Below are 13,556 nucleotides of genomic sequence, written 5' to 3'. Positions count from 1 at the left end.
CTTGTAGTTTCCAAGCCAGGAGAGGTGAAACCCATTCTGAGAGTGAAACATTTTGTTGCTTATAGAAGCCTGCTGGGCTGGAAGCCTGTCTGTGTATGGATCTCAGACTCCTGGAGCAAGAGCTACCACTACAAACCAGTTGGATAATTTCTGTGAAACTAAGCCAGCCTGTCTGTTAACAGGATAGCAAATGTTTCTGTTTAGTTATGTCTCACTCAAAAACTGATTACAGTAAGGATGACAGTACTAACAGTGTTCTACTAGATTTCAAGTGCCATATAGCTATATAGTTCTTGTGATAAAAAGCAAACATTAAATGTCTTATTTTGCATGAGAAAAACTAGCTGTTTGTTCTGTAACAATTTTCAGGCCGTAGACATTTTCATGCATCACACTGTCCTAGACCAACCAGCCCTGTGTCTACTGACAGCAACATGAGTGCTGTTGTAATACAGAAGGTCCGACCTGCCAAAAAGCAAAAGCACCAGCCAGGACATCTGCGCAGAGAAGTCTACACAGATGGTGAGTCCACCGAAACAGGTGAAAACATCAGTGAACCTTTCTAAATATGCATTCTGTGTGTGTATGAAATTTTTCCACAGATATAACATTATGTTTCAGAATTCAGTGATTTGTGTTTCCTGTTGCTAAACACCACTGAACGGATTAATCATTTTAAATGCCATAGTTCCTTAATACTGTACATTGATGATTCCACTCCACACAGCCTTGCACCTGTTTTCTGTAGTGTCCTAATCGGCTAATTACTGTCATTATTTAAGAGCCCAGATAGCATAAATAGTACAGTCGTTGAGAATAAGTGTGGTTAGGATTAAAATTGTCATTCCCATGACTAAATATTAAGACCTTCAGAACTTATTTTTTTCCTCTGAGAAACAATTTACCATGCAATGGTGGACAACACAGATCGATGAATTTTAATCCTGACCACAGCATTCTTGCAAGCAGTTACTCTGTGAGTAGAAGCAAAATCTAATCATCTTCTCTCATGTCTTCACACACAAATCAACTCTTGCTGAAAAGGTAGCGCTTGTATTCTCTGGGACCACAGAAGGATAATGCAAACATTGTGATGTTGTCTAGAGAGAGCCTTTAATGAAATGCCTCAGGTGTGCAGCTTTTATTAAACCACTACCTTCCAGTTTTATAAAACAACCCAAGGGCTTTGTTGGAAATTCATGTAAGATAAATTCTCAAAGACTTAACCCATCTTGTCAAGTTTGCTAAATTTGCTAATGGGGGGAGGGGAAAGAAAGGCATCATTCCCCACCTCCTGGTTCTCAGCAACAACAATCTGATTAGGACTTTCATTACCAGGCTGAAATTTTCAAAGAGGGGCATCATTTGCCATTATCATATGAAAGCCTAATATTATAGATCTTTATCCAGGGTTACTAGAAGGGAGTTTCAAGCCACTTCTCTGTATGATTCCTGCCACTTGACAAAAAAATTTAATACAAAGCTCACAGCACGATGAGCAGAAGTAATTTAGCAATGAGTGGTTGTCCGTGCTATTATCTGTACTTTATTCTGAGTATTTTCTCTCACTAGCATCTATCTGATATTAGACTGCATTAAATACTGGCATGACACAGTGCACCTGGGCCTCTTGGCTTATACCCAGGCCCCTTCTGTCAGTGAGACTGAGCTGTTGGAATATTATCTGATTTCAAGAGGTTATTACAGTGGTTGTGTGCATGTTTGCTCCTGTGAAAGAACAACACAAGGTGTAAATCCCAAAACTGTCCCAGAAATGTTACATTTATGATACCCTTGTAATGGCATTTTTGCAAGATTTTATGGACATTTTATCCACTTTCACTATCTAGAAGAGAATGCTCTTAACTGAATAATTGGCTGAGCTTCAAACCTTTATATCAACACAACGCATCAGAAATAAAATCTGAACAGGAGCTTTATGTGGACATTTTCTTCTAACACAGGAATAAATAAGAGGAGGAGCTATATTTGATGACAGGTTTTTGTGAAAGTAATTACACAAAGTTAAATCATAGAACATTGTGGTTAGGTATTGCAACAGATTTGACAATTGTGATCAATATTTGTTTTGTGTTGCATAGCGAGTGCTTACTTCAGCATATTTTCTAATTAGATGAGAATTTCTGCTAACCGGTTTATGTGCAATACAGTGTGGTCATTCAGAGAATGGCAAATTATGGCTTTAATTTCTGCAGAACTAATAAAGCCCAGTTCAAAGGTTGAAGATCTTGTTTGTTTGTTTTATTTTTATTTATTTATTTATTTATTGCCTCAATCAATTTACATAAGCATATTTGGAACCTTACTAAAGATTATAACCATTCACTTTAATAACCACAGCTAGCATACTGTCCCTTTAGAATTAGCTGTAAAATAACATCTACTAATTGTTTTCCTTAAGTGGAGAAAAGTGATATGGAGATGTGAGTGAAACATTTGAGCACAATTGACCTTTCTCCTAGATCTACTTAGGTTTTCTCTATTGGCTTGATGTCACAATGTTACTTATCTTTCTTACAAAGGAGTGCCTGATAGAAAAAAGATTTTTTTTTTTTTTTTTCCTCAGTGGGTGAGCATACATGTTTGTAGTGGAGGAAAGCCGTATTCTACATTTGAGCGTTTATTGGTGGCTAGAGTCATTAAATAAATAGTAAAAAGAGAAGAATGCATTAAATTGTTACTTACTTGGCCTTTAAAATGTAATTTACTTTCACATACAAAATAATTTTCTATTATTTCCAGACTGCCTAAATTAGTATTTGCTATCAGTTTCATGAAATACCTGTGTTAGAAAGAATTTGTAGTTAGTTGACAAAAGGATGTATAAATAAATCAAGTCTTTGCATGAACAGTTGAAATGCTAAGAATATTGTCAGCAGCAATCTACGTACATCCTATAAAATTCTGTATTTCTTGTCTTGATACAGCAAGATTTAGGAAAGGGACAGGCATTTCTGAAAGTGTGTTTATTACTAATGTAGCAGTACAAGGTCTACTTCTAACCCCCTTTTTAAAAATAAAATAAAGGAGTGCTCTTTGATCTATCCTGCACTTTATTAGCAATTTTGTATTCTCTGGTAGCATTAGTTCAAATTAGTTTCTACTCTATGTGGGATGGGATTTTAACTTGGTTGTTTTGTTCTTTGACAGTCATCCAGGCAGTAAAATGTTCTCTATATTTGTTGCTAAAAATCTTTGCTCAGTAGGTGGTAAGGATTAAAATGTTGAATTTTTAATTGCTCTTCATCTAGCCTTTTAGAGAATTAACTACTAAGGGTATATTACGAGAACCAGCAGGTGTATGCATCTTGTCAACCTCATCTCACCTACTTATATGTTAGATTTAATACAAATTTTAAAATAATATTTTTTTGTCTTTTTTAAAAATAATGTATTTGAAAATCTCTATGAACTGTCTTGAATTTATTCATCAGTAATTACAATCCTCAGAATTGTAGATAAATGCAGATTAAAAAAAAAAAAAAAGGATAAAAGTCCTTTGTCGTTGCTTAGATTCAGTAGATCTTTCAATAGACATTACACCACTGACACTGTTCACGTGAGACTTTAAGTCCTGATTCTGTTTTAAGTCTCTAGGTGTCAAGGAAAAATACTAAAGTTTTCACAATTAACTGTTCAAGTCTGCAACTGAGGTATTTGTGCTATCAATGACATGACATTAGGGCAGCTGAATTTCTTAAAAAAGGCAATTTAATGTTTGCCAGATGTTTACCTGAATTGCAACTTTGAAATGTAAGCCACTATGCATGCCAACATCATATGTACCAATGCCTTCCTCTGCCTGTGCAGTACAAAAAATCTACTCCCACAAATTTCAGCAGGGTAAAAAATAAGCAGGAAGGCATTTCTTATCTCTATGAAGAACTAGCTTCTTATGGAATAGTAATTTTTTTTTTTTTGTATATCTGGTCTCTTAGTAGTCTCTCTGATTCAGATGTTTGCAGATTATGTTACTGAGGGAGGTTTTGTGGACTGAAAATTGGTTTGATAAAAATGTCATGTAAATATACATACTGGCAATAAAAAGAATAATAATAATATCAGCCTACTACTTTTGTACGTCATACTGGGTTTTGCTGTGCATTTAGTTTCACCATATTGCGTATAGTTTGGGCCAGTTTCTTTTGAAAAGAGAGAGCTGAAAAGAACTTCAGTAAATGAATAATATTAGCTGAAGTTACTACATATCTAAGAATCTTAAATTATCTGAAAGCTTCACTAAGTCAAGAAAAATCTTGAGTTTTGCATGCCTGCATAATTATGCAGTACTCTATCTTCTCAAGTATTACATCAAATCTATATAACACTGCCATTTTCTTCAGAATATGACTGTAGGAATCTACAGCTTGATGGCACTTAAAAAAAAAAAAAAAAAAAAGTAGTCTAATAAGGCCTGCTTCCTTCATTTGTCATTACTTCCTTCATTTGTCATTACTTACAATTCATCTTTTTGTGCTTATTTGTAGTTTCTCCACTTCAGTGCAAAAGTAGCTTAGTAGGTTATTTTTCCCCAGTGATGTTCTGCTTCTCCCATGATTTCTGTGTTTGTTCTCATTTAGAATCTTCTTGAAAATAGTCATCAGTCCTTTCAAAAGACATATATGGAGGGTTTCCCCGGTAGAGCATGCATGCTATAAAATGGCATCCATTAATTTTTGGTTTTGTTTTATTTGTGGGTTGTTTTTTTTGTTTGTTTGTTTTTTGTTTTCCAAGTGGGAAGCAATACAACAATAATAAAGAGACATGAATGAAACATGTGAGCACGGCTGACCTTTACCAAATACTTCTGAGTTCTTTATATTGGTTTGGCATTGCTCTGTGATTTATTTTTTATTCCTTACAATGGAAGCTTCCGTTTTTCTTTCAATAAGAAGTGTGCCAGTTTGAACTAGAGGAGGCAGATTGAATCTGGATTTTCTCTGTGATCTGAGCTGTTAAAATAAATTCCACAGAGGTGTAATAGTGTTGACCTCAGATTTTTTTTTCCTCAGAATCCTTCTCAGTAAGGAGTACTCTGTTTAATGAAGATTTTTATAGTTTCCCTGCAGGTTGCAAAAATGTTCTCAAAAGAGAATATCACTTTTCTGTAGTTATTACTGTACCATAGAGTCACTGCTATTTTATGAAACTTTTTATATCAATGCATCTTTCCTTTCTACAGTCAAGACTTAACATCACTTTGTTCACTGTCCTGTGTAGCTGGATAGGATTCTTGAATACAGTATTTCCAGGTTATATTTTATAGGCTACAGGAAAGATGCTGGTTCCTTGCCTTTGGTACTCAGCCAGTGCATTGACATGCCAGAGCTGTTGGAGACTAGCTCCAAAAGTGACTGAAAAAGCTGATGTTAAGTACCTATGATTAAGTTTAAGATATAAACTCCCTTTATATCAGTAGGCTCAACAGAAAGGCAATTCAGTGCTCCAATAACTAATAAAGACAGCCGATAGGGAATGTAAGATACAAGATGTTGCATGAACTTCTGTCATTCCAGAACCCTACGGTTCTGAGTTACAGATTCAGAATTCGAATATCTTCCTCCACCTGTGTGGAGTGTGTCCTGTTCTGAGAGAAGGCATGTTGTAAGGAAGATGTTTTGCTGAGAAAGGAAAACATAGTTTGAATCTCCTCGGGCTAAGTCAGCGGTTGTCATTACTCTTTTTTTAAAAAATCTTGAGCAAGTTCTATAATTGCTAAAAGATGGTCATCACCATCTCCAGCTTTGTTTTTGAAGAACAATTACTGTGCTTGATATGCGTTGGGTTGGACCTGATACGGTCTGGCGCACAGGGCTCTCATGGAATGTATCACGCCCTATACTGAGGTCCTGGACAGGATTCCCACAATCCTAGATGTTGAATTGTGTTGGTATATATACTTCTTAAGACCAACATTTTTTGGAGTAGGTATTGATGCTTAAGCTCACGTGGCTATGGAGGCTTTTGATCCAAATGTCCAAACTTGGAGGCACATAGTGAATATCAGCATCTGCTGGGCTGGGCAGTGCAGTGAGGATGCTTTGGTTTGCTCTTCTGTGGCTGGAGCTCACAAGGCACTTTTAGATGCATAATGGAGGAGGTCTGAGTGCTACCCTGATGTCTGGAGTTATAGAGTTTCATTGCTAAAGTTGTGTATTAGACTGAGGACATCGCCATAGACAACATTTAAAGACTTGTGGATGACAAAGGAATGCATCTTAACTGATTCTGTACTTCTTTTTTTTTGCCAAAATCTGTTGTTCATGTTTTACTGAACGAGATGTTGCCTCTCCATTTTATATTTACAGTTTCCTCAGATGAATAAATCCAATCCATTGCCCACAGATCTGCCTTTGTTCTTACTTTGTAGTCTTAATAATTTCCACTACTTAAATAAAATTATTTTGATTCATCCACTTAGTATATGCAGGCTCCCACCTAATTTACGTTATGTCTTTTCAAGTTTTGGAAATGACAGTGCTTTTTCTTAATGCCCTCTGCAAATGTTGAGTGTTAAGTATATTCTTCGAAGTATGTGTCAGTATTCAAACATTCACCTTTAGCTGCTCTTTAAAACTGATGTTCCGCAAACAGCCAACGTTTGATAAACAAGCTACCCTGTGGAATTTGCAAAGAATATATAGGTAGTTGTCCAACTTTTACATAGGTAAAAGGAACAGAAGGAAAGAAGATGGCCAATGAAGGCCAACAGCTTGTATCAGGAATAGTGTAGCCAGCAGGGCCAGGGAGGTGATCGTCCCCCTGTACTCTGCTCTGGTGACACCACACCTTGAGTACTGTGTTCAGCTTTGGGCCTCTGTACAAGGAGGACATCAAGGCCCTGGAGCATTGCCAGAGAAGGGATACAAATCTGGTGAAGGGCCTGGAACACAAGTCCTGTGAGGAGCAGCTGAGGGAACTGGGGTTGTTTAGTCTGGAGTCTCATTGCACTCTACAACTACCTGAAAGGAAGGTGTGAGGAGCTGGGTTCAGCCTCTTGTCACAGATAACTAGTGATAGGACTAGAGGGAATGGCCTCAAGTTGCGCCAGGGGAGGTTTAGGTTGGAAATTAGGAGACATTCTCAGAAAGGGTAGTCAGGCACTGGAACGGATTGCCCAGGAAGTGGTGGTGTCACCGTCCCTGGGGGTGTTTGAGGAAGGGTTGGACCTGGCACTTAGGACATGGTTTAGTAGGTGATATTGGTGGTAGGGTGATGGTTGGACCAGATGATCTTGGAGGTCTTTTTCCAACCTTTGTGATTCTATGATTCTAAGATTCTTGTAAAATGGATTTGGCCCCTTATTCAAGTCAAATATTAAAACAAGCAGAGGTTTTTTTTGTTTGTTTGTTGGTTTGGTTTTACCAAGACAGTGGAGTTAATGCAACAAGAATGATATTACAGATCTCATTTGCCTGAAGTATGCCCAAACTTAGGGAATGTACTCCATGACATCTTTCTTCCTCACCATCTCAGTCAGTCCAGTTGATAGCTGATAAAATTACCAGTCTTACTTAAACAGGTCAAGGGCAATTCCAATTAATGTCACCAGTTTAATGTGGAGGATGGTGCCTACTAATGTTGCATACAGTATTGAGTTCTGCATTGCTACATCTTTCAGCGTGGCTAGATCAAGTCATTTGTGCTGTGTCCCTGGAAAACCTCTTGGAAATTTCTGCCGTCTGCCATATCCCAGTTTATACAAATATGTTAGATTCCTTTTTATTTTATTTTTTTTTTCTTGTGCAGGAGTACTGCAATTATTCTTGGGCCAATTTAGTTAGTTTTCAGTTGAGATGCTCTCTTGACTGTGAATTAGCTTATATGTAGTGATGCTGTTTAAAAACCACAGCTGCTCCAAGGTTTTTGTGGAAGTGGAAAGAATGAATGCTTGCTATTACAAAATGCTGAAGTAATAATTTCTAATTAACAGAGTTGTTCATTTTTCTTAGCAGCCTCATTTGAGAGTATTAACCTCAGCAACATCTTTTCCATCTCCCTATTTTTAACCTTTTTTTCTCTTATATGCGTGTAATTTGTTCCTATAGCTTTGTTGTGAATGACTTTTATATTGTCGTGTCCCTGTTTGACTTTTACATCTTTTTTCTTCACATTTTGTATTCCACAGAGCACTATTATATCCAGATGAACAGTTTACACATTCTAGTTCTAAGTCTTACTACAGGAATAGAAAAATGTAACTAAGTGAAATGTGTACTGTACTAATTTAAGGGGCAAATTGAAAAGTTCTTGTATCCTTACTTTCTTCTATTCTTGCTGAGAACTTATTACTTCTTTGATTGAATGTTTTTTTAATCTCATGACATACACTCAGATATCAAGAACTATATTTTAAATTAATCTATCATCTTGAAAATAGACAAAAGCAATAGATGAATGCAATAATTAATACAGTTCATCCCTATGTGTATCAGCAGCATGTCTGTACACTCTTAATCCCCAGACAACTTGTTTTAACACTCAGTACATTGAACATCTTGAATAACTGTAATGAAAACTGGTGTGGTGTTGGTTGGATTTAGCAAAATGGTAAATACCAGCAAAGATAATAACTGACGTGCTGATACTCAAGTGCCTAAAGATTATTACAGCTTTTTTTGTAATGATTTTTAAGCAAATACTGTGATTCAAAAGACATTGAGAGGTCTTTATTTTGCATTATTAAAGCTTGGGGTCTGGAAAATACCTGTCAGCAGTGTAACAGTAACATAATATTCTTAGGGTGGAGAGAGAAGGGCAGGGGAGGGCTAAAAAATAAATAGAGAGCTGTTTCTTCAGCAGAAGTTTAAATAGTATTCTAATTTTAATAATGTGTGATGTCATTTTAATTTATTATTCTTGTTCTAACTTTGTAGACTTGCCACCCACCTCCTGTGCCACCTCCAGCTAGAAATCACCAACCCTCAGTCCAAATCACAGCTGAGGTGCGGCCTGTCATGTTGCCAAAACTGGCTTCTGTAGAACCGAGGACAGACCGGTCTGCAGAAAGGAAAGGAGCAAGCTACAGGGGGAGGGACGGGGGTGGATGGGAGACAGCATTCAGATGTGCGGACAAATTCAGGAGAGCGGGAGAGAATCACAGGAACAGCAAAGTGATGGAAACTGCGAGGAAATAAAACACCAAAACGAGAAGGCACACCAGCAAAAACTCATCTTCTTCAAGGTTATTTTGCATGTGTTTGGATTTAATGAAGTACTGTGTGTGATCATAGGGAAGAGGCTAATTCTTCCTAGGTCTCACACAGTACCAGTGTGAATAAAATTAGATCTGCAGAATTGTCAACATTTATCTCTCGATATACAGTACTAATACAGATCACATAAAATGCAAACATATGAAAAACATAGATTTTCTACCTACACTCCATATACATCCTTGTATATTGAAGATAACACCAAAGAAGCCCCAAAAGAAATATTCCTTATGACTCATAAAGACCAATGTCCTTGCCTGAATTCTGAATCCTAGCATGGATTAAGAATCTAGTTATATCTAACTACAATCTAATTTAAAAGGGAACTGGGTGAAGTCAGATAGCTGATCTGCAAGGCAAATATTTCTACCAAAGAATTGGCACCTGGCCTGTTTTCATCTAATGTCTGTAAAGGAGAAAAGTTCCCAGAATTATACCTCATCATGTTTAAAAATAAGAATGTCACAGTAGTGACACATTAGATATAAACGGTAACTGACGTGGCATTATATGTATCAGACCTGATCAATGTAATCCTATTTTTATGGAAGTTGTTAAGATTACTAGGGAATGGAACGTGATTATTGGAATTTGCCAAGTGATCACTAAGACTTTCAGCAGAAATTCATACAAACACACTGGTCCTTTCTTCCAGAAAGTGTGCAGGGTCAGTATTGGTGTGATTGGGTAGTAAATTCATTAAAGGGTACACTAGTGAGAGATTGTTATTGATTACAGTGAATTACTATAGAGAAAAGGTATTAGAAGGTTGCATTTGAGGATGGCACTGAGATCCGTCCTGCTAATTTTGTTTCAAATCCAGCTTGAGAAATACAAGCTGTAATATTCAGATGCAGTGAAGTCCTTGTTCTAGTGAATATCATGCTGTATTGTCATTTCTCTTACTTGGTCATGTTGAAAAGACAATGCAAGTTGTTTTTTTTTTTTTCTTCATTTTCTTATACAGCACAGACCAGGGATCATAAATTGAAATGGAGTGGGCATTAATCTTGAATTGTTTTTTCTGTGGTGAATGTTACCATATGAATATTATAAATTTCCTCAAGAAGCTTCTATAATGCTGTTATGGAAACAGTGTATTTCATATTCCTGTCAGGCATCACTTTAAACCTACTGAGGATCATAAAAAGTAAAATAAATCAACTGTATGTTGAAATTTTAGGATCATAGTATCTCTGAGTTTGTAAACATAACAGTACATATATTTTATTATACAGAGGACATCCTGCCATATTCTAGACCAACATTTCCAACATCAAATAATCCTAGAGATCCTAGCTCCTCCAGCTCTATGTCTTCAAGAGGATCGGGAGGTAGACAGAGGGCAGATCAAGCAAATATAGCCCGAAGGAATGTTGCAGAAATGCAAGTACTAGGAGCATATGAACAAGGAGAAGAAGATGACGACAGATGGAGGTAAATGCAATTGTACTATTGACCATAAATAAATAAGGTTATTTTCTGTTCTTAGATGCCAAGAAGGCACTTTACATTATCCAGATCCTTCCAATAGTGAAAATAAAACATCTGTGAATACCTTGACATGCCTTTCACATTTTTTGAATGTTTCTAGTTCTAGGTTTTATAAGATACTATTTTTTTCTGCTTCATGATATTCATTCAATTTAAATCCTGATTGTAGAAGGGGTGTGCAACATGCAGTCATAATGATGCACATGATTAGAAATAGTAATTATCGTTTAAGGTAAATCTCTAATAAACGTGGAAAAAACTTTAAATAATAGAATCTAACCTATAGTCATTGGTTTCTTTTTTTCCTTTTTTTATTTTTAATACAGGAAACAGAAAGCTGAAGACAACAACATGTACTGTAACAGGCTTTTAAAATCTAATCAGAAAAAAAATCACTTAAGATGCCTCAAGTCTGATGATGTTTGATGCCAGAAATAATGTTCAGTGCAATCAGTGTGTACAATTTTTCATTTTTCTTCATGCCATCAGAATGCTAGTTTTTATTTTACTCTTTCTTTGTAAACCCTCCATATTAGGAATGGCTGTTGCCTATTCCCTAATGCTAAGTGCATCACCTTTGCTGCCTAAGAAGGCAGGTAAGCTGCTCTTCATGGTACTTAGGCCAGCTGCTTCTTCAGGATTTGAGCAGAAGCCTGGGATCCCTGGATCTCTCCCTGAGAGTCCGTGCTTAGTACACTGCTGGTACACCAGTGAGCCAATCAATAGTATTACAAGTAATACAGCATTGGTTAAAAGTTCCACAAAGATACCATCATGCAGAGCATTCTTTTATTCTAGGGATTTTACTGTAGTCTGCAGTTAGCGCAAATGGCATCCTGCAATTTCAATAAAGACTGTGTATCTTGTTTTTTGCTAGTCTCCTGCTAACTTTTTGCAGCAGATACAGTTTTACAAATACAAGTGAAATCAATTTGGGATGAGGTGGCTCTTATTGTAAATACGTACTCATTTAAAGCCCCTGTGGTACTTTAATTTGTCTTTCCATTTTCATTATTAAGTACATTCTTATTAAAAATGTCCATTGAGATGGGCAGGAGGTAAGCCATGTGAATGCTGTTTGTCTAATTATGGCATGAGCAAGTTTATCTGAAACTTTTTCTAATTCTCAGCCTCAACAACGCTTATGAAAATAAGCAAGAAAATCAGTGGACATTTTTAATAAAGATTGGATAATGTCATTAACTGTTACTGGCCCAAATCTCAGACCTCTACTTGTGTCAATTCATCTTAAAGAAGTGCAACTTAAACAAGTTTTGTTTGATCTTGGCGATTGTTTTTTTTTTTTTTTTTTTGTAATGCACTGCTTATCGTTTTTTTTTTTGGTTTTAAAAGCACAATCACTAAACTTTGTTTGTAAACCATTGTAACTATTAACCTTTTTTTTTTTTTTCTTATTGAAAATGTTAAGCAATTGTTTGGGATATTTTTCATCTTTTTGTTAATGCTTTATGTTTGTATTGGGAATATTTGAATGATAACAGACGGTAAAGTAACAAACCTAAATGTGGGCCATAATCAGAACACTTCTCACTTTTCCTGGACTTACAGAAAAATTCTCAATTTTGTTGTGGCCTCTCAACATTGGATTATCATTAAAGCTGAAATAGAGGCATTAGTTGCATTGAATTTGCCAAATGATGTCCTCTGTCTGTAGATTTTATGATCTTTTTTGTAATTATAAAATTTCTTTGTCATTGGTGCTAATGGAAAAATGTGTGTTTGTTTATTGACAGCTATCAGGACTAGCCCCAATGGAAAAAAAAAAAAAAAAAAAAGTGTTTTGGTGTTTACCAAGAACTGAAATTTTTCATTTAGCTAATTTTTAAAGAAAGGTTACATAGAAAGGATGTGCAGTACTAAAGGAACAATCCACGTGATTAATGTTTTCATTATGTTCATGTAAGAAACCTCATATTTTAGCCATAATTTTGCATACTGAGGATCCAATAATCAGAAAAGTAATTTTTGTCACATTATTTATTAAAAATGTTCTCAAATACAATATCTTGCGTAGTTTCTTGTGTTCCCTGAAACTTAATTTTAAGGCCACTTCTGACCTTTTTTTCTATTAACATGAATCAGAATCTATTCCACTGAAATCATTGAGACGTAGTAGCATAAGCAAAATGAGAGAGCTGGATACAGCCTAAGATTTTGCATAATTATGATTGATTACCTTCAAAATCTGATTCCTGGGTGCTTTATGAACTGTGATAACTAAAACATCTCTTAGCCTGCCAGTTTCCAGGAGCTGATGAAGAAATCTGTACCAACAAAAGCATTCACCTCAGGGGTGAGATACAGTTGTTACAAATGAAATAAGATCCAAGTACGTAAAGAGAACAACATTATGAATCATGTGTTTGTTGGGGTCAGCACAAATACAAATTTTCTTGAGCGCCTGCTGTCTTCCTCTGCTGTGGCCATTTGCTCCTTCTCTTTTTGACTGCCATATTTCTTCTTTCCCAAGAGCTTAAAACAGTCTGGAGCCAGATCCACAGATGCTACTGGGTACTACAGCACCAAGTATCTTGCCACAGAAGGTTGCTAGAGCCTTAACAGTTTAATCTGGCCTAAGTTTAAATATCATTTCTTTGCTAATTGTTGCTTCAACGCAGGTATTAAGGTAGTAGAATAAGTTAAATATTACCTTTCAGTTTTGCTTAAGGGTTGTGTATTTTTGGAGGTGTCTTCAGTTTTCATGCCTGAGTTCAGATCACCATGCATTACAATTACCAGTGTAATCCAGACAAGAGCCTGTAGACAGACAGGAGACAGCCCACTGGCCTGCACCTTTCCTTTAAA

At 36.2% G+C, this 13,556-nt stretch overlaps 1 protein-coding gene across 5 annotated transcripts in view; it reads left to right on the top strand.

Moving 5' to 3' along the window:
- The window catches only part of ROBO1 (roundabout guidance receptor 1), a 701,438-nt gene extending 688,690 nt beyond the window's left edge, over nt 1–12,748 (top strand). For all 5 annotated transcript variants that reach the window (XM_040566451.1, XM_040566469.1, XM_040566441.1 and 2 more), the window contains 4 exons: nt 370–522; nt 8,898–9,205; nt 10,475–10,673; nt 11,057–12,748. The gene's annotated coding sequence lies outside the window, so the exon portion shown is untranslated. The remainder of the gene's footprint in view (nt 1–369; nt 523–8,897; nt 9,206–10,474; nt 10,674–11,056) is intronic.
- The last annotated feature ends 808 nt before the right edge of the window (nt 12,749–13,556 follow it).

This window comes from Cygnus olor, chromosome 1 (assembly GCF_009769625.2).
Source record: "Cygnus olor isolate bCygOlo1 chromosome 1, bCygOlo1.pri.v2, whole genome shotgun sequence".
NCBI lineage: Eukaryota > Metazoa > Chordata > Aves > Anseriformes > Anatidae > Cygnus > Cygnus olor.
Note: the sequence above shows the minus strand (reverse complement) of the source record. Positions and strands in the feature narration are given on the sequence as shown.